This window comes from Cetorhinus maximus, chromosome 1 (genome assembly GCF_964194155.1).
Source record: "Cetorhinus maximus chromosome 1, sCetMax3.hap1.1, whole genome shotgun sequence".
NCBI lineage: Eukaryota > Metazoa > Chordata > Chondrichthyes > Lamniformes > Cetorhinidae > Cetorhinus > Cetorhinus maximus.
Window position 1 is genome coordinate 136632557 of NC_135879.1, and position 22686 is coordinate 136655242.

The window sequence follows — 22686 nt, forward strand, 5'->3', positions numbered from 1 at the left end:
ATACTCTCGTACACTTCTAGCAGGTCTGGGCCGATCCAGTCCCACAGAGCCGAATACAACTCAGACGGCAAGCCTTCGCTTCCGGGAGTCTTACTCTTCTCGAAGGACTCAAGGGCCTTAGTCAGTTCGTCAGGAGTTAACGGTTTGTCCAGGCTCTCCTGTGTACTGTTGTCTAAGACCTCCATGATAGAGGACAGAAAGGACTGGGAGGCCGTGCTGTCTGTACAGCTCACAATGAATGTATGAATTGAATACTAATTGTATTATAATTGTATTGAAGCACCTCAGAGTGCAACATGATGTATGTTGATAACTCCAATACCATTGACTGATTGTCTGTAATGACCATATTGAAATGATTGTAATATTCATTGATTGTATTGATGCACCTTGTGACCCATGTGTAAAAGTTGAATCTGATTGTACTTTTTGTGATGGCGATTTTGAAATGTTTTGTAATGTTCTTCCAGATATTTTATGAATAAAGTATATTTTTCAAAAAAAAAATCAGGAGAACTGTAGGCCCATAATTTACAAAGGCCCAGATTTTCGCCTATTTGGCAAAATATAGCAGAACTGCCTGACAATCACAAGTCACGCCCCGGAACACAGCACTTCCCATTTTTGCTGGGGTGGGAATGGGGGTAGGGCGCGTTTCACGCATACACATTTTACAGAGCTTTGTTTCTCATTGGGAACCCCCGATCTAGGAATCAGTCCAATGTTTCATCACCAGGTATGGAAGATTGCAGCACAGCTTGAAGTGGTTTATCCAAAATTGCTGCAGACAAATGATAGTTTTGATATTCTCTTCCTAATCCTGCACCAGTAGGCTGTGTTTACCTTCAGGTTGGAACAGAAGCTAGATCACAATTTCAACAGTGTTCAGATGAAAACATTGTGCTTTAATGCAGCCACAAAATCAAGCAGTACAATATGGAATACAAAATGGCCACACCCACATTGGAGATGGACTCCCAGTCACCAGAGGACAATGAAATATAATGCTGTGATCCCTTTCTTTTTCTCTTCCTCTGAAATCTAATTTCCTTCTTGGGAAGAATGTTCCCCCCGTCGGGTGAGTTGTGCGGGGGCGGGCGGGGATGGGTGCAGACCCGATCAGCGCCCCCGATTGGGTCTGAGCCACCGTTTATCGTGGGTGGGCCAATTAAGGCCCGCCCAACGTGACGTGCGCCCGGAAGTGCTGAGCGGTCCCTGTGCGGGTTGGGGAGGTTGTGTTGCCTGAGTTGGGGCCTGCGCTCTTTCGTGTGTGCGCGTGAAAGAGCGCAGAAATCTCCCTGAGGCAGAGAGCTGCCCCGGGGAGATTAGTTTAAGTTCCCAAAATTTTAATAAAGAAAAGAAAAAATTTTAAGACATGTCCCTTCATGTGACAGTGTCACATGAGCTGGGATATGTCAATGAATTGTTATAAAATTTTTTATTCAATTTATAAACACTTCATGAAACCTCATCCCACCCGTGGGTGAGTTTCCATGAAAAATGTGAAGGCTGCCTGGGCTCTTCGCCTGCCCGCCAATGGTTGGACAGGCAGCTCAGTTTATTAGTTTAATTGACATTTATAGACCTTTGACAGTTCAGAGAATGCGCAGCCGAGTTGGCTGCACGCCCGCCGAACTGAAAATCTAAACGATGTGCGGTGACATCGGGGCACCTGCCCGACATCACCACGCGTCATTTTACGTCTCAGTGAGCGGGCCCCGTTCCCGCTCGCTAAGCCGAAGATTCAGGCCCTTGTGTTAGTTAACAATACAAATAGAAAACACGATGAATATATACAAACAGGTCCTTTGCATGATTACCATAGAAATTCTTTATTTTCCTTCACTTATAAAATCTCTGTCAGCAATTGTGATTGTTCACTTGTACTATGTGTTTTATTCATTCACAGGATGTGGGATTCACTGGCTGGGCCAGCATTTATTGACCACTCCTAGTTGCATTGAGAAGGTGGTGGTGAGCTGCCTTCTTGAACTGCTGCAGTCCATGTGGTGTGGGTACACCCACAGTGCTGTTAGGAAGGGATTTCCAGGATTTTGACCCAGCGACAGTGAAGGAACGGCGATATATTTCCCTCATGATCATCTAGTGGGTGCATTGCCAGCAGCTACCACCGCTCCCACTGACGCTGCATGCAATGGACCACTGTTGACCTCAGATTGTCTGGCAGCTGTTGGGTGGGTTTTCCACCCCTGGGGTCCTTGATCCTGGGGATGGCCTGACACTGGCCACTAAGTGTCTAATTGGCACAAATATATATTTGTGATATATTTCCAAGTCAGGATGGCGAGTGACTTAGAGGGGAACTTCCAGGTGGTGGTGTTCCCATCTATCTGCTGCCCTTGTCCTTCTAGGTGGTTTTGATCATGGGTTTGGAAGGTGCTGTCTAAGAAGCCTTGGTGGACTCCTAACCTGTGCTTCCATGGTATTTGATGGAACATTTAGTGGGACACTCACAAAAACTATAGGCACCATAAGTGTATCTGAAAAATGAACCACTAACAAGAGACTACTCAAAAAAATCATAATATTTAATTCCTACAGTGAAAATAATTCATTATGTTGTTTTCTGGATTCGTCAATTTAATTCAGAATGCATCAGAGAACTTTCTATATTTACCTGAGGTTGAATGTAAAAATTCCAACATGTTGTGCAAAACTCATTAAGCTTAAGCGACAGTTTTAGTGATTTCTTTCTGAAAGTAAATTGTGAACATGTGTGCCCAAAGAATGCAACATCATAAATTTAAGAAAGAAAAATGTCTCTGCAAGAGCTAACCCAAACACACGTGTAGGAATCGTAACAAACAGCCTGCATGCTGAGCAATTCAACGTCTTCACAAAATGGATCTGAAGAGGGCATGGAAACCACTGTGCCTGTCATGATGTGGGCAAGAGGCACAAACCAAACAAATATGAGTTTTGAGGAACAAACTCGAATGTGTTTGGTTTTTGCCTCATTTGGCTATGATGGGTGAGTAGTCATCTCTCGCTATCGTTGGTTCGCACATCAGGGCTCAGAAATTTGACAGCGGCGATGTGATTTAAAAACAGCCTGCTCCTCTGAAAGGGGAGCTGCACTTCTCCTGTATTTTTTCTGTGCTTAAAGGAATAATACCGTCAGAATGAATATTGGAAGAGCCCCAAAGTTTCAAGAGGAGGTCAGTAAGAGGAAGGAAATCTTGTTTCCAGTTGGGAGAACTGTGACAAGGCAAATCTAATTTTTAAAGATATAATAGCTAAGTGACATTCAGATGGGACACAAATAAATGTTTATCTTCACCATGTCTTAATGTGTTTGACAGCAGCAGCAATTTGAGTTTATGACAGTGAGTGAACATAAAAGAAAATTACCATGTAAAAGATTATGAAGACAATACCAAAAAACCTACTATATAATCTGCCTATCCTAATGAGAGGAGAGTACAGGTTATCAGAAAGCCAAGTATTGAGTAAACAATGGTTTCTGTATCGCTATTGAGCTGATGCAACTTACAAAAGCCTTGGCTGGCAATGCACTTCCTGGAATAATCAGCAGAACCTATAATTCTAACGGAGGTTAGTTTCAAGGCCACAAGCATTCTATTGGAACAATGTCGCTTAAGGAACAAAATATACCATGATCATTTTATAATTGGATCGATGGTTACACAGTTTACTCATATTCAGAATTTTTGTTTTGCCTCGGTGACATAGTCCAAAAGGTTTTGTTTAAAGAAACCTTACTGGCACATGATCCCTTCAGCACAATAAATATTATAGTCCTTCTTGTACGGAACTGTCATTACTGTAGAAACAAGATCTAATAAGTAGCACACAGTCCACTCGCATGATTACCATAGAAATCCTTTATCTCCCTTCACTCTTAAAATTTCTGTCAGCAATTATGATCGTTCACATGTACTAACCTGTGCTTCCATGGTATTTGATGGAACATTTAGTAGGACACCCACAAAAACTGTAGGTACCGTGAGTGCATCTGAAAAATGAACCACTAACAAGTGACCACTCAAAAAAAATCATAATATTTAATTCCTACAGTGAAAATAATTGTTTTGTTTTGCTTTTTGGATTCATCAATTTAATTCAGAATGCATTAGTGAATTTTCTACATTTACCTCAGGTTGAGTGTAAACAAATCAACATGTTGTGCAAAACCCATTCTTTGTTGCTTCAAGTGACAGTTTTAGCGATTTCTTTCTGAAAGTAAATTGCAATTGTAATTGCAGAAGGCCAAGGGAACAGCACTAAAATTGTACAGTTTATAGGCTTGTTTGTCCAGAACACTGCTTTTATGATTTCATTACTAACTTTGCATAAATTTAACCAGATTTATGGAGAACTCAATGAACTTGAGCTATGGCTGTGGACAAGATTTTATGACCTATTGACTTGAGGGTGTGATGCTTACACTGGGTTTTATGGGAATGGTCAATAATTGCACAGCAGTCAAACATTAGTGACTACCACCTCTAGCAATGGGCCTTTTTTATATAGCTTTATAGCAACTCATCTAAACCTTTACCTTAGCCTTCTGAATACAAATATCACATTTTACCTGACCACATTGAACATTAAGACATAGGACGGAAGTTTCCCTGCCCGTTGGCAGCGGGCGTGATAGGTGGAGGGCATGGGCAAAATAGCGTGATCTGGTTAACGACGGTGGGAAGGCAGGTTGCGATCGTCCGGTCAGCCCGCCAATGGCTGGCCGTGTTTCCCACCAACGGTCGGCGGGGAGCTCATTGTAATACATCAGCATTTCATTAAAAGACCATCCTGCCAGGCTCTAGACCCCTGATGGATCGTCCGTTCATGTCAGTGGGAAAACACGCTGACATGCTTTACCACAGCACACAGACGTCATGCACTCGGCGGCCTTCACTTTGGGGGAACTGAGGTGATTGAACTGCATCATTTTCCACAGCTTGCCAGGGTTGCCTGTTGCTTTGCAGGCTTCAGAGGTGCTGGAGAGCCTGGGTGAAGTGCTGTCCTGCCTCAGAGGTGACTGTTTTTTTTTTGCGGGGGGAGGTTGGTGTCTGGGGGCAACTGCTGTCCTGGTGTTGGATCCTGCGCAGAAGCATTCGAGGTGGGGGGCAGGGTAAGCGAGGGAAGTAGCCACGCAGTAGGGACACCTGTATAAACTGACCATCCCTCTTCAGTTGAGACAGTTCAGGCACAGTCACAGTGATATGATTGGGGTCAGGCTCCTAGCCTGCCCGTCCATGCAAACATTGCGGAGGAACCAAAGGGCCACCAGCCCTCCAGTCCTTACCCCCCACCACCCCGGCACAGACTGCGAGTCTGCAACCACTTTATTGGACCGCAGAGCAGTTGGGCTGCACACGTTGTACAATCTCCTCGCCAACGCTGGCCATGTAGCAGTCACTGCTGGACGCGCTCACAGCCCTTTGCAATCTCAACACCCCGGTTTGGACCAGTGTCCCTTACGTCACTGGCTGACAGGACAGCCATGCAGTGCACTCATCTGGGACCATCCGAGGGATGGCCATCACTACCCGGGAAGAGTTAAGGGGCAGTCACAGAGGGCCAGGAAAGGATGCTAAGTACACCCTTGCTAACCATGTCTCTCTCTCTCTTTCTTTCATGCTACGGGAGGACCACATCATGATAATGGATCCTGGTGACCTAGCTGTGTGCCTGGTGGCCTACTGAGACTGTATAAGACTGAGGAGAGAGCGACTGAGGCTCCTGGCTGCGCAAAATCAGGAGCAGCAACCTCAGGAAGAAGGGGCGGCTGGTGCACCCACACACATACTGACCAGGATCGACAGCGAGCTGTGGTAGGTCAACGCCTAGTGACACCCAGGGTCTATAGAGGTCGCCCGTCATTCCTGCAGATGAACGAGAACCAGTGTCGCTAAAGACTGCACATGATTAGGGACCTGGTCACTTATATTTTCCACTTACTGCAGGACTTGGAGCCAAGGGGACATGGAGGACACCCACTACCAGTGGCTGTGAAAGTGACCTCAACGTGACTCAATTTCTATGCCAGTGGCTCCTTTCAGGGCTCCACAGGTGACCTCTGTGGGATCTCACAAGCCAGGATGCAGGGGCCATTGCATATGCCCTAATCTCATATGATTTCCCAGATGAAATATGAGAGGAAATTAATATAGAGAGAGAGGAGGTACTAATGAGTTTAGCGGCCTTAAAAGTGGATAAATCCGCAGGCCCGGATGAGATGTATCCCAGGTTGAGGGAAGCAAGGGCCGAGATATGAAGGGCCCTGGTGGTAATTTTCAAATCCTCTCTGGTCACAGGTAAGGTACCAGTGGACTGGAGGACTGCTAATGTTGTCCCATTATTAAAAAAGGGAGGAAGAGACAGTCCAGGAAATTACAGGCCAGTCAGCTTAACCGCGGTGGTGGGGAAGCTCCTAGAAAGAAGTCTGAGGGACAGAATATATCTGCACTTGGAGAGACACGGATTAATCGGGGATAGTCAGCATGGATTTGTTAAGGGAAGGTTGTGTTTGACAAATTTGATTGAATTTTTTGAGGAGGTAACCAGGAGTGTTGATAAGGGTAATGTATTTGATGTGGTCTACATGGACTTTGGCAAGGCTTTTGATAAGGTTGCTCATGGCTGACTGGTCAAGATAATAAGAATCCATGGGATCCAAGGCAAAGTGGCACGTTGGATCCAAAATTGGCTGAGAAGCAGGAAGCAGAGGGTGATGGTAGAGGGATGTTTCTGTGACTGGAATTCTGTTTTTAGTGAGGTTCCACAGGGCTCAGTGCTGGGGCACTCACTGTTTGTGGTGTATATAAATGATTTGGACTTGAACATAGGGGGTGTGATCAAGAAGTTCGCGGATGACACAAAAATTGGTAGGGTGGTAAATGGTGAGGAGGATAGCCGTAAACTGCAGGAGGATATCATTGGACTGGTCAGGTGGGCAGAGCAGTGACAAATGGAATTCAATCGGGAAAAGTGCGAGGTAATGCACTTGGGGAGGGCTACACTATGAATGGTAGGACCCTGGAAAGTACTGAAGATCAGAGGGACCTTGGTGTGCATATCCATAGATCCCTAAAGGTAGTAGGGCAGGTAGATAAGGTGGTTAAGAAGGCATATAGGACACTTTCCTTTATTAGCTGAGGCATAGAATACAAGAACAGAGAGGTTATGATGGAGCTGTATAAAACGCTGGTTAGGCCACAACTGGAGTACTGCATGCAGTTTTGGTCACCACATTATAGGAAGGATGTGATTGCAGTGGAGAGGGTGCAGAGGATATTTACCAGGATGCTGCCTGGGCTGGAGGGTCTGAGCTATGAGGAAAGATTGGGTAGGCTGGTGTTGTTTTCCTTGGAGCAGTGAAGGTTGAGAGGGGACCTGATAGAGGTGTATAAGATTATGAGGACATAAATAGGGTAGATAGGAAGGCACTTTTCCCATTAGTAGAGGGGTCAATAATTAGTAGAGGGGGCATAGATTTAAGGTAGGAGGTAGAAGGCAAAGAGGGAAGTTGAGGAGAATTGTTTTTTACCCAGAGGGTGGTGTGAGTCTGGAACTCACTGCCTGAAAGGGTGGTTGAGTCAGAAACTCTTGTAACACTTAAGAAGCATTTAGATATTCACTTGCATTGCCAGAGCCTCCAGGGCTATGGGCCAAGCATTGGAAAATGGGATTAGTGCAGTTAGATCTTTGTTGACCAGCGTGGACATGATGGGCCAAATGGTCTCCTCTGTGCTGTAGACGTCTATGTGTCTATCTCGGGTTTCCCACAGGTGCAGTGTGCGATCAACTGCACTCATGTGGCGTTCAGGTCTCTGACACGACATGCGGTGGACTACATTAACCGCAAGGCCATCCACTCACTGAACGTGCAGCTGGTATGCGACCACCAGAAACACATCCTGCAGGTGTGCACATTGTTTCCAGCGTGTGTGCATGACGCCTACATCATGAGTTGCTCGCAGATCCCTGCAGTCTTCCAGGGTCCAAAGGGATGGCTCCTCGGGTACAAGGGCTACCTGCAAAGGCCATGGCTGATGACAGTCATGGAGTGGCCTCAGTCTGCAGTAGATTGACGGTATAATGACGCTCATGCTGCAGCTTGGTGGAGCAGACCATCAGGATGCTGAAGATGTGGTTCCGGTGCCTGGACCGGTCTGATTGGTGCCTTGCAATATAATCCGCAGATGGTGTCACGCATCATCATCGTCTGCTGCGCCCTTTACAACCTGGCACTTCAACAGGGAAAGGAGCTGGCTGCAGAGGATTTGGAGGAGCTGGGGGTCTCCTCGGATGAGGAGGACAGCAGTGGGGATGAGGATGAGGAGGTCCTCGTTGGCGATGCTGACGGGGATGAGGCTCTCGCACTGGCTAGATGAGGCAGACACACTCAGGAGGCCCTCATAGCTGCCAGATCTGTGGAGGATGATAATGATATGCAGTGAGGTGTCTCCATAGATCCTCACATCACAGTTTTGAACATTTGACTCCAGTCTGGCTTATCGCAGCGCTGAAAGCATCTGTGAGAATGCTCCTGCCTGCACCTCAGCCGTGCTGGTCATTGCTTCTAGAATGTAATGCTCTCAGGAGGAGGCCCTACTAGTCACTCGATTGCAGGAAGTTGATGACAACTTGCAGTGAGGACAGTCCATTTCTGCAGTCTTCACATAGATTCTGAGAAGGTCTGACTCCCGTCTGGCCGAGGGCAGTTCGCTTTCGCTCCATGATCAGGGCCATCTCATAGAGATGCAGCCATGAAAATTTAGACGCATCCGATGCTGTGTCCACCTTCAACACCTCAGCTCTTCAGGAGCTGGTGCACAGCATCACCGGTCGCAGATGTTGGTGCGATGGGGGCCATCCCCACCTTAAATGTCCTGAGAGCGCATAGGGAGAATGCAGGAACTATGTATCACCTTCCTACTACATTCTAGCAGCAACGACCAGCACCGCTGAGGTGCAGGCATCAGTAATGTTTCCAGGAAGCGTGAGGCCAACCATCACTTTGGTCTGAAGGCTGCACAGAGCACAGGGAAGAGGCCCTGGACTGAGACACCTGTCTTTATCTTGTGCAGAAAGGTTTCACATCCCAGTGGCAAGAACACAGCTCATCAGAACAAGTAGCCACAGACAGAGGGACATTTTTAGGAGTTTATTGACAATAGTGAACAGTATGTACAAGTGATCAACACCCGTACCCCGGCTGTGCAACTACTTTTCCTTAATTGCCCTCACCCTGTCTTGGTGCTCCTGGACATCTACAGCAGAGGTGGAGGCAGCTTGCTGACTGTGACGCCCTGTCTGTGATAACTTTGGCGGGTGTCCTCTGGAGGGCCGAGACTTGGAGGGCCCCAGCCTGCTTTCAGGGTCCTGCTGTGTGGCAGTGACACCCTCCTCGGCCTGTGAAGCTGGAGTTGCAGAGGTCACAAGAAGACGGGAGTCAGATAGGCCGGACACTCCCGGAATCATCTGGGTGGGCGACCCTGGGGTATGCACATGCTGATCCTCCTTCCTGTGGGTGCCCGATGGCCCCTGGCTGACTCCATGAGGGGAAGGGGTAGCTGGAATGAGATCGAGCTGCCCAGCATCCCTCATGCGTACACACTGTTGGAGGCCAACCATGGCATCAGCGATGGAGTTGAGCCCACGCAGCAGTAAAGGAGCAACGTTTTGGACCAAGGTCTTCATGGTAGCTGCCATCCTACCAGTGTTGACCTCAGTGTGTTGCAATGGCGGTGCTATCACTTCAGCCTGAAGACGGACAGACTCCTCCATCGTGCCTTGCAATCTGAGGAGTGCAGCGGATATCCTTTCCTGATGTTCCTGAGCTTGCCTTTGCAGCTCCAGCAACTGTGACATGACCGAGTCCAGAGGCTCGTATTCTGACATAGACTCAACAGGTTCCTGGCTTCCAGCAGCCCTCCGAGTGCCGGGTACCTGGGAAGTCCCTGCCGCCACCGGCTGTGGATCATACTGTGCACTGTGCTCACTAGTATGTGATCCCCTAGCTACTCTATAGCTAGGTCCCACTGAGGTGTGTGTCTCTGTACTGGTGAAAGGCGTGGCGTGAGCGCTGTGACAGAACTTTGAATAGGGTGCCTTCAGATTCCTCTTCAGAGGTTTCTTCGGGGCTTGATTGGAGGCCCTGGGTCATGGGCTCTGTCGACTGCTTGGCAGATGTGCCTGTGAAAGCAAGGAGAGATAATCAGTGCATGGTGAGCCTCCACAGCATCCAGCACTTGCTCGAGGGACCCGCCATTAAACCAGGGGGCTGCGATCTTTTTCCTTTTGCTGGCCATGTCTCCCAGGCAGCAGTGGTGAGCTGGTAGCGATGAGTGGTGGTGTGATGAGTGGCCGGTGTGATGCAATGGCGGAGTGATGGCAAATGAGGCCCCACCCTCTATGAAAATGGTGTGTTTCCCGGGAATTGTCATGAAGCTATTAATATATATTATGTTACTGGAAATTATTTTTTTAAAACAAAGGTTTAGTCTGTGGGTGTGCCTGTATATGCTTTAATTTCATTAAAGCCAGCTAGTCTGGGTGCTTTGATATATAGTAGTTTTGAGATGTAAACAGAGAGGTGAAGGTGCATTTGCATTTTGTTGAATAGGGCATTCAAGAGTGGGAGTGAAATCTTGTACCTAGCTAGAAGACATCAATCAATGTTTATATTGCTAATAAAATTGGTACAATGAAAGGGGTTTTATTGTTAGAAAAGATTGAGTTCAAAGGGCCTGATGATCCAATGAGGATTTACATTCAAAGAGAAGTGCTGGGTATAACAGAAGGGAGTTTTTGTGCCTGCCGGTTAGAGGCATGTAACATCAAGGCAGCTGTAAGCCTACAACTGTCTACAAAGGAACCAAAGTGAAAGGCTCCTCATTTTGAACCTGTAAGGTGAAAATGCTTTGCATGGTGTCTGCTTAAAGTCTATGGGTTGTTATTGCCTTAGTGGAGATTAGTTTGAGAATTTGTTAAAAAGATATGATAGTCTTAATTTGTAGCCATGTGTATATGTTTAACTTGTGTGAATGAATGAAGGTCTCATGTAGTTTGATATAAAATCCCCTTGAGAACTGGTGGTCTTATTCCTGAATTTAGAGCTGCAACTAAAAACATACCAATTGAAAATATCGGTTATGACAGTTGTTTAAAGCTTCCTCCTGGGATTTAAAATAACAGCCTTTACCAACTGCTGTGTAATAACAATTGGGGGCTCTTGTGAGATAAAACATTATAATTCATTGATTGGTTTGGAATTGGTGAATCTTAAGGCTACGAGTACAAGAAACACTTTGAATTCAGGAGTTGGTGAGGTTTTTTAGAAGTGGTGAGACTGCAAGATGGCTTTGGCAATTACTAAGACTTGTCTCGGAGTAGATGATATAACTTTGATTGGGTTGGGAAAAATAACCAAAAGTAAGTAAGTTAACAGGGTTGGCAGATAAGTTAAAATTTGAGTTACCTGAGGGTGCTAGGAAATCAGATTTAATTAAAAGTATAGCACAGCACCGACAGTTGGAGGTGAAACCTGATACTAGTGAGTCACAGCTGGAGGTCATGAGACTTCAGTTACAAATGAAGATGCTTCAATTTGAACAAACAAAGGAGCTGAAAGAGCTTGAATTAGAAGCAAAAACAGTTTTAAAAGGGAACAGGTAACAAGGCAGGAGAGAGAAAGATAACAGGAAAGGGAATTAGAAATTGTGAAGATAGAGAAGGAGGAAAGAGAAAAAGAGAGAGAGAATTCCAACTGAGAATGTTGACAGTGAAAAAAAAGATGCCAAGATGTGAGGAAGGACTTATCTCCAGAGTAGGACCCAGCAGGGAGATGTATAAATTTATACAAGCTCTTCCAAAGTTTGAGGAAAAAAAATTGAAGCATTATTTATTTCATTTGAGAAGCTAGTTAAACAGATGAAATGGCCACATGAAAACTGGGAGTTTTTATTACAATCTAAGTGGATAGGGCACATGAGGTTATATGCTTCACTATCAGAAGAAATGTTGGTGAATTATGATTTGATGAAAATATTATTTTGAGTGCATGTGAGTTGGTTTCTGAAGCATACAGGCAGAAATTTCTGAATATGAGAAAACAGCATGGGCAAACTTATACTGAGTTTGAAAGAGTAAAATAAAGTGATTTTGACTGGTGGATACTGGTGTTAAAAATAGAGACAAAGTATGCAGCTCTTAGGGAAGTAAATCTTTTGGAAGAATTTAAGGATTCAATCCCTTCAATAGTGAGAACTCATGTGGAGGAACAGAGGGTTGATTCTGCAAGACAAGCAGCAAGGATAGCTGATGTTAATTAGTTAGTTCATAGTGTTAAACCTTTTTTTCTCCACCCTATCACACTGGAAAAGGATAAGAAGTGGGAAGGTGAAAGGAAGGTAGGGAGTCAGGGAAGATAAGGAGTAGCTGGAAGTTCCCAGGAAGTTTTTTCTCAGAATAAAAAGGAAGGTGGAAGTGACATTTGAAAATTGAGGTGTTTTCATTTTAATAAGGTGGGCTACACAAAGTCAGTGTGTTGGAAATTGCAGGAAAAAGGGTATTGTTGGGTGTACAGGAAAGCTCTGGAAGTAAAAGGTTCTGAGGTTCAGGCACAGGAGAAACCAATGGTTTGTGTATAGGTGAAACAGGGAGAATCAATGATAGGTGAAGAAGTGGGAATATGTTCACAGTTTACTCAAGAGAATCCTAGGGAGCAGGTAACAGAAATGTTTAAAGATTTGACGTGTGAAGGGAAAGCCTTTCCATGTGTACAGGGTGGAGTAGGTAAAGATGTTAAAATGTTAAGAGACACGGGGGCTAGTCAATCCTTAATATTGTGAGATAGTGATACTTGTTGTTCAAAGGGAGTATTGCAGGAACAGGTAATAATAAGTGGGGTTCCTGGAGATGCTAAATCTATTCCATTGTGGAAAGTAAATTTAAAGAGCAAATAAAAGACTGGTGCAGTTATAGTTGGAGTGGTGGAAAAATTGCCCATTGCAGGGGTTCAATTTATTCTGGGTAATGATATAACTGGATTGCAAATGTGGTTAGTGCCTATGGTAGTTGAGCAGCCTGTAGAAGTTTTTTCAACAGAGGTATTACAGAAGGAACATCTTGGATTGTTTCTTGATTGTGTTGTAATGAGATCAAAGGGTCGGAGGGAAGAAGACAATAAACAAGAAAGGCAGGCAGTTCAAAGGCAAGAAGAAGATGTTGAAATCCAATTAGCTGGCACTGTGTTTGATAACATTGTTCAGGAGGAAGGAACACAGGACAATTCAGCTGAAGTGTTTAACTGAAGGTTAGTGGAGTTTTAGAAAAATGATTTGCAATTAAAGCAGTTATATCAGAAAGCTTATTCAGAAACAGAAGCAAAATGTATTCCAGTATGTTATTACCTTCGGCGAGATATTTTAATGAGAAAATGGTGGACAGATCATGTCTCAGCAAAAGAAAGCTGGAGGGAGATGCATCAGATTGTTATCCCATTAGCGTATTGAAATGCAATTCTGCGGATTGATCATGAAATTACAATGGGGGTACATTTAGGAATTAGGAAAACACAGGAAAAGATACAGAGGCATTTTCTCTGGTCAGGATTGCATCAGGATGTAGTCAAATTCTGTAGGACCTGTCATACATGTCAAATAACAGGAAAACCATAAGCAGTGATTAAGCCGGCACCTTTAATCCCAATATCAGCATTTGAAGAACCTTTTACCAGGGTTGTGATTGATTGTATAGGACCCCGCCCTAAGACTAAAAGTGGAAATCAGTATTTACTGATAATAATGGATGTGTCTACCAGGTTTCCTGAAGTGAAATATTACAACTAAGAGAAATATTACAACTAAGAAGATTGTGGAGGAGTTGGGCAGGACCGGGACCAATGTGCTCCCGGGTGGGGGGCAGTGTTTGCTAGTGTGGCCGGGGAGGGTTTAAACTAGAATGGCAAGGGGATGGGAACCTGAGCAGAGAGACAGAGGAGGGGGAAACAAGGATAGAAACAAAAGACAGAAAAGTAAGAAGCAAAAATGGAAGGCAGAGAAATCAAGGGCAAAAAACAAATGGGGCCATAGTGCAAAATAAAGCTAAGATGACTAACTAGATTAAAAAGACAAGTCTAAAGACATTGTATCTTAATGCGCAGAGCATTCCGAATAAGGTAGATGAATTAACAGTGCAAATATATAAACAGTTATGATATAGCACCAATTATGGAGACATGACTGCAGGGTGACCTAGGATGTGAACTGATAATCCAGGGGTATTAACTATTTAGGAAAGGCAGACAAATAGGGAAAGGAGTTGGAGTAGCATTGTTAGTAAAGGAGGAAATCAATGCAATAGTGAGGAAGGATATTGGCTCGGAAAATCAAGATGTGGAATCTATTTGGGCAGATATAAGAAACAGCAAGGGGCAGAAAACATTGGTGGGGATTGACTATAGGCCCCCAAACAGTAATGGAGATCTAAGGAAAGGTATTAAGCAGGAAATTGGAGATGCATGCAATAAGGATACAACTGTAATCATGGGTGACTTTAATCTACATATAGAGTGGACAAACCAAACTAGCAATAATACTGTGGAGAAGGATTTCTTGGAGTATGTACATGATGGTTTTTTAGATCAATATGTTAAGGAACTAACTAGAGAGCAGGTTATCCTAGACTTGACATTGTGCAATGAGAAAGGATTAATTAACAACCTTGTTGTGAGGGGTCCCTTGGGGAAGGGTGAACATACAATTATAGAATTGTTCATTAGGATGGAGAGTGAAGAAGTTGAATCCGAAACTAGGGTTCTAAATGAAGGTTTATTTAGGGTATGAGGCGCAAGTTGGCAATGATGGATTGGGGAATTGTGCTAAAAGGGTTCACAGTGGATAGGCAATGGCTAATATTTAAGGAACATATGCATGAATTGCAACAATTATTCATTCCTGTCTGGCACAAAAATAAAACAGGAAAGGTGGCTCAACCATGACTCACAAAGGAAACTAGGGATGGTATTAGATCCAAAGAGGAGACATATAAATTTGTCAGAAAAAGCAGCAAGCCTGAGGATTGGGAGCAGTTTAGAATTTGGCAAAAGTGGACTAAAAGATTGATCAAGAAGGGAAAATGGAATATGAGAGTAAAAGTGCAAGGAACATAAAAACTGACTGTAAAAGCTTCTATAGATGTGTGAAGAGAAAAAGATTAGCAAAGACAAACATAGGTCCCTTACAGTCAGAAATGGGGGAAATTATAATGCAGAACAAAGAAATGGCAGAAGAATTGAACACATATTTTGGTTCTGCCTTCAGAAAAGAGGGTACAAATAATTTCCCAGAAATGTTAGGGAACCAAGGGTCTAGTGAGAGGGTGGAATTGAAGAATATCAGCACTCGTAAAAAAAATGGTGCTAGAGAAATTAATGGAGTTAAAGGCTGAAAAATCCCCAAGGCTGGAAAATCTCCAAGGCATGATAATCCTCATCCCAGAGTACTAAAGGAAGTGGCCCTGGAAATATTGGATGCATTGGTGGTCATCTTCCAAAATTCTATAGACTCTGGAGCAGTTACTACAGATTTGAGGGTGGCAAATGTAACCCAATTATTTAAAAAAGGAGAGAGAGAAAAAAAACAGAGAATTACAGACCGGTTAGCCTGACATCAGTAGTGGGGAAAATGCTAGAGTCTATTATCAAAGACGTGGTAACAGAACACTTGGAAAGCATTATCGGGATTAGACAAAGTCAGCATGGGTTTATGAAAGAGAAATCATGCTTAACTAATCTACTGGAGTTTTTTGAGGATGTAGTTAGTAGAATAGATAAGAGAGAACCAGTGGATGTGGTTTATTTGGATTTCAAGAAGGCTTTTGATTAGGTCTCACGTAAGAGACTATTGGGAAAAATTAATGCACATGGGATTGGGGTTAATATACTGGCACGGATTGAGAATTGGTTGACAGACCGGGAACAGAGGATGGGAATAAATGGGTCTTTTTCCGGGTGGCAGGCGATGACTAGTGGTGTACTGTAGGGATCAGTGCTTGGGCCCCCGCTGAAGTCTTCTGGTTAGCTAGCACATGAACTATCCTTTCCTCCTAGCCTGGTTGCAACCCATTCCTGCCCAGTGATTCACCACATGCATATCCCGACTCTATACTAGCCTCTAAAAATGGTGCAGTGCCATTATCTGAGCTGATAGCCACAAGTGTCAGATCAAGTGTGGAGCTTCTTCATTAGAAGTCAAGTACTCTTTATTGTGGTGCTGCACTGGCTGACCAGGTGGTATTGAGGGATTTGTGAAAGTACAAACAAAGGAGGGGAGGATTTGGTGAGGGAATGGGGGATGGAAGAGGGTAAAAGCATGGGGTGCACGGTCACATCACCTGTAGTTTGCACGTCATGCCAGATAGCAGGATGAGATTGAGGAGGGATTTGAGAAGGTGCATAAGACAGGAACGTACCATCACCCTGAATGTTCTTCATGACACTAGATGCAACAACTACAGTCACAGCTGGCCCAATGTGGAGCACTGTCTCCTCCAGAGACCTCGGGTAATACAGGTGTACCTGTCTATCAACAGTTCATTACTACTCCCTACAGTTAAAAACCATCTTGTCCTGCATGAGAGAGGCAAGAATGTCAGTGAGTGTGTTGCAATGTTTTTGGGTGATGTCCCTGTCATAGCTGGAAAGCTGGAAGTATTCAAAGCAACAAGAGGTGGGTCTGAGACTGACAGCACTTGTAGGTAGGTGTGCAACAGTGAGTTGGAGTATCTGAATGTTTGTCCAGAATCTTGATTGATAAAGACGGCAGATGGGTGAGTGATGGGGGTGTGATGCATTGAACTGCATGAGAGGTTGGTGGTGGGGTGGGTAAGAAAATGTTCTGTGAAGCTGCATTCCCTTACCATGACCACCTGTGTGACTTTATTGAATTTTTTGCAGCACTGCAGCCAGGGTCTTAGAACCAGGCTCCAGGAGCTGACTTCCCCGGCCACCTGTTCCCTTTCCTTTCTCAGCACATGCCTTGTGCCTTGAGAGCCTCTTGGCTTCTTGTGGAAACATGCCGTTTCTCCAACTTTCCATGTCCTGTACTAATGCCTCCACTGCTGCATCTGACAACTTGGGAACTTTCTCTCTTGGCTGTTGTTCCAGTTTCTGTGGATTTCCTTTAAACCAAGTCTCCCCCAGACAGTCTGTAGAAACTTCAGTACAACAAGTGCAGCTCCCCTTTGAGGGGGGCAGGCTGCCTTTAAGACCTGCTGGCTAGCTCAAACATATGCTAGCCACGCATAATATTGGGCCCCCCTTTTCAATGGGCAGCCAGTCAGCAGTTCCACGCTGGGCTGCATACTGAAGCCACTTAGATGAGGGGGCAGTTTCTGGGCTGCCTGTCTCAATGAGACAAAGCTCGGGGTGATCGTGCATCATAATCCACTCATCTGAAAATGTTAACTCTGACTCTCTCTCCACAGATGCTGTTAGACGTGCTGAGTTTTTCCAGGATGTTCTGCTTTTGATTCAAAATCTCAATCCTTATTAAAAACATTTATGTAACATGATTTTGTATTGACTAGGGGCAAATTTCAGAGTACCTCATTGGTGCCTCCTACCTAGTCAATGACCATTGTTTTTTGCATTTCTACCTCAGTGGCTAATTCTGCTTTCAGATAAGAATTTCTAATTTAAGCCCCTGACTACTGTTTGTGACACATAATGGAGTGAACCTATAGATGAAATTTCTATTTGAAACTCATGACTCCCATTGTTAATGATGTAATGTTAAATGTGAAAAACTTGGAGCTTAAATTATGCTTTGGTTATTTTTGGGTAAGTAAATGGTGCAGAAAATCATACTTGAGTCATTTAGCCTGCAACTTGTAAATGCCTCAATCATGAAAAATCACATTTTCAATTATTATATTTAATTTAAAAAAAGTAGTATTCCTTGCTGCGATAACAGCCACGAATAATATGAAAGAAGAACACAGGGTTTATTCTAATTGATGAATTTAATATGATGGAGTAGAAATTGCTCTAATCAAGAGTTAACTGGAGACTTTTGAAACATACAAGGCAAGGTACTTAATCTTTGATTTTACTGATAACAGTGTGTGAAGTGTGGGCTTTAATGCGACACAGTAGGCCATGTGAAGGGAAATCATATTAATCAATGGAAAGTGGTGATTCTTAGGTGCAATGATCAAGTATGAAAGTCTGGAGATGGTACACAGGAGCACAGGCCAGCTGTTCCTGCAGTAAATATGCTGAGGAATTCAGCAATCCAAGCAGGGGAGAGTCAAATCCACAGATAAGATTATTGAAGACCTGTCACCCACCCTCTGAGAGGTACCTGGAGCAACAAGCATGGGAACAAATCACTGGGCTGGATTTTATGCACTGCTGCACCCACCGGGCTAAAAAGTCAGGGGAGGGGTGAAGCCTGGTCAGCGGAATGATTGATGCCCCCCTGCTATTAAAAGCTCTTTTTGAAAAAAACATAAACCAATAAAATGAACTAATAAAAAAGGGTTGACAGCCCCTCAGGGGCACTGTAACAAAAACAAAACATTAAAGGAAGCTTACATAATTAAATTAAACTGATGATGCGCTCCAACCCCTGTGGTGCCCACTGGTCATGGAAGGCCTCAAGCGTACTAATGGACACCATGTGCTCTCTTTCCAGGGCCATCCAGCTGCGAACATAGCCGCAGAAGAACGGTAGATAGTCAGGCTGGAAGAACCCCTCGACCGCCTGCTGTCTGACCTTTTAATGACCACCTTGGTCAGACCTAGGAGCAGACTAAGAAGGAAATTCTGCACCCTCGTTGACCTCCTCCACACCAGATGACCAAAGATCAGGAGTGTGGAGCTGAAGTACAACCAAAATGTGAGGAGCAGTCCCTTCAAATAGTCAAAAAGGGGCTGTACCCGCTGTTATGATATGCCCAGTTGCCACTTTAGAGAGGTGATGCGGGATTTTGTCACTCAGGAACAGGAAGTCCCGCCTCAAAAGCCGGGAGCCTCCAAGTACCAACAGTGCCATCGGGAGCGGTGGCCACTGCTGGTAGTGCGTCAAGAATGGGAGGAGTTGTTCTGCGCTGGATCCAGCCTGCAGTGAGTCAGAGGTCTTCCTAGTGCCAAGCTGACAGGACCCTGCAAGAGGGGTGGGGGGGGGGGGGAAAGGCCAGAAGGGGAGGGTAATCTCGGTGGGAGGGTTACACCTTGGAGGGGTGACCTCTGATGGGCCCAGGGGACCTATTAAGGAGAGGCCCAAGTACTGCCTGCCACCAACCTGTGCAGGGAAATCTACCGGGCTGGATGCTTGGCATGAGCTTCTCCTGCCACTGGTTAAATCTCAGTGGTGGCAGGATGAGCCCCTTAAATGGGAATTAATTGCCCATTTAAGGGTGCTAATTGACCCATTGGCAGACGGCCTTCCCACGCCACCTTAACACTGGTAAATTGCTGTGGGGACAAGGACAGATGGGTAAGCAATGGGCAGACCGCCCACTGGATTTTATGTGACCCCTGTCTTCAAACCCACTGGCAGGGGACCATAAATCTAGCTCACTGAAAGAAGTAAATTATCGACCACATCAACACAGATGGCCATTAGGAAGAAGTTGGACTTGAAGGAATCTGTTACCAAAAGCAAGTCCTTTCCATTATCTAGTTAAACCATAGGCATAACTCAGGAACTGTAAGAAAACACTTGGGGCAGAAGCGTCCCAGATTTGCATTAAGTATGGTAGTGGGTGGGTAAAATGGTGATTTACCCGCTGGCCACAGTGGCAGGTTTTCATGCCGCATCATCCCAAACCCACCACATTAATTATGCACTCCCGGGAAACATGCCCATTCCATGGTGAGCAGGCCCTCATTTGCCTGCCCGCCATCACTCACTGCTTCATCACACCGGGCGCCATATTTAAAGTCCAGCTGCAAACACACATCTCAATGCTTCCAGAACATGACAGCTGAAAAGAAGACATGGCCCTGAAAGGCAAAAGGTCTGCAGCTTCCCGGTTCAGCGACGTGTCACTGGAATGCCTTTTGGATGCTGTGGAGTGCTGCTGGGATGTCCTCTACCCCCCGTTCTGGCCACAGGAGGGGCAGCAACATCACCAATCCGGCTTGGGAGGCGGTGGGAGCAGTGGTCAGCGCCAGCACCCTTCAAAAGAGGACAGCCACCCAGTGCCACAAGAGGATGAATGATCTCCTCCGCTTCACTAGGGTAAGTCACTCTTCTCACCACTCTCAACTCACACACTCACAAACATCACACATTCGCAGGGATCTCACTCGCTGCCAGATCATGGGACATCACCATTCACTTTCTCATACTCACATCATTATCCTCATATCCTGTCCATGGGACCACTCACCACCCACCATCTCGCCATCTGTCTTCATGCAGGGCAAGCTGGCACACAACAAGAGGGAGAGGTTGCAGACTGGTGGAGGAATGCCTGAAATCAAGGTCCTCACAGAATTTGAAAACAGAGCCACCCAGCTGGCTGGCAAGGATCTGAACCAGTCTTGTGTTGATGGTGAGGTTGGCGGTGCTCAACCAAGTGAGGATCCAGCAGTGCAACACCCATCAGACATCCATGCTGTGAGTGATGTGTCCTCTTTCACAGGCCACTGCCATGCACTAATTATCTCTCCTTGCTTCCACAGGCACATCTGGGAAATAGCCGACAGAGTCCATGATCCAGGGCCCTGAAGAAGTCTCTGAAGAGGAATCTGGAGGCACCCTCCCTGAAGTCCCGTCACAGCGCTCACCCACATCCTCCACCAGCCTTGTCATCATTGCCTCCGAGGATCTCCTCACCCTCATCCCTGTCTGCATCCTCCTCATTGGATGAGACCTCGAGCTCCCCCAGCTCCTCTATCTCCTCCTCAGCCAGCTCCTCTCCCCATTACAGCACCAGGTTGTAAATGGCGCAGCAGACAATGACGACGTGTGACACCCTCTGCGGACTGTGGTGCAAGGCTCCACCAGATCGGTCCAGCCACTGGAACCTCATCTTCAGCATCCTGATTGTTTGTTCCACCAATTTGCAAGCTGCAGCATGAGCCTCATTATACCGTTGCCCTGCTGCAGCCTGAGGCTGCTGCATGGGTGTTATCGGCCACGCCCTCTGCAGCAGCCCTTGTCTCCGAGGAGCCATCCCTGCAGCTTCTGTGGACCCTGGAAGACTTCAGGGGTCTGTGAGCAACTCAGGGTGTAGGCGTCGTGCACACCCCCTGGAAACCATGCGCACACCTGCAGGATGCATTTCTGGTGGTCGCCTACCAGCTGCACGTTCAGTGAGTGCAAGCCCTTGCGGTTAATGTAGCCCACCGTGTGTTGCGGTGGAGATCTGAGCACCACATGAGTGCAGTCGATCGCACCCAGCACCTGTGGGAATCCCGAGATCAGGGCAAATCCAATGGCCCTTGCATCCTGGCTGTCCTGGTCCTGGACGAATTGCACAAAGCTGTGTGCCATGGAGAAGATGACATCCGTGGCTTCATGGATGCATTTGTGGGTGGCAGATTGTGAAATCCTGCAAAGGCCACCTGTGGAGCCCTAAAGGAGCCACTGGCATAAAAATTGAGCACCACGGTCACTTTCATAGCCACTGGCAATGGATGCCCTCCATGTGCCCATGGCGCCAAATCCTGCAGTAGCTGGCAGATGAGACCGACCAGTTCCCTAGACATATGCAGTCTTCGATGACACTGGTCCTCGGTCATCTGCAGGGATAGCAGGCGGCATCTATAGATCCTGGGTGTCGCTGGGCGCCTACCAGCGACAGCTCACTGTGGCTCTTCAACAATACGTGCAGGAGCCCCAGCCACCCCTTCTTCCTGAAGCTGCTGCTCTTGCTTCTGTGCAGCCAGGCACCTCAGTCGCTGTTGTCTTCACACTCTGTAGGCCATCAGGCATACAGCTAGTTCATCAGGCTCCATGATCCTGATGTACTCCTCCTGCAGGATGAAAGAGATTGACACATGGTTTGCATGGGTGCACTAAGAACCTGTCCTGGTTAAGCGTGATGGCCTCTTAACGCGTCCTGGAGAGTGTTGGCCACCATTTGGATGGCCAGTGATTAGTGCGCTGCCTGAAACCCCACCACCTCTGCTCCACTCCACCCAGCTGATTGGCGGCAGTTTTGCCCACTTGATTGCATGCTGTGTTATCAGCTCAGGCGCAGGCATTCTCCTAATCTGCACTGCAAGGCTGCACTGTTAGCTTGAACCATGGGGGAGACTGGTCAATCATTTAAGGACTATTCTAAGTTTTAAAAAATGCAGCCCAGGCAAACTCCAGCTTACTAAAGTGATATGTAATTAGACAGAACAGACATGCATTGGTAGAAGCACCAAGGAAATTCCAATATCTTTTGATAGAAACAGTAGTCCTCCTAATAATGATGGCAGCATGAGCAGAGAGGTCAAAAGCTGGCTTAGAACTGGGTCTCATCTAAATATCCTAGGTGAGCTGCAAGTGTCTGTCATTCATCCACAGGCAATACACCCTGCAGGATTGAATTTGCCTCCCTGGCACTGCCGCACAGCTAACATCAAGGGCCAGGGAATGGCAGTGGGGAATGTGGTCAACTGTGACCAGCAGCAATTGTCAGGGGTACTGCAGAAGTAGGAGGGCTCTTGCCTGTGATGTCTACAAC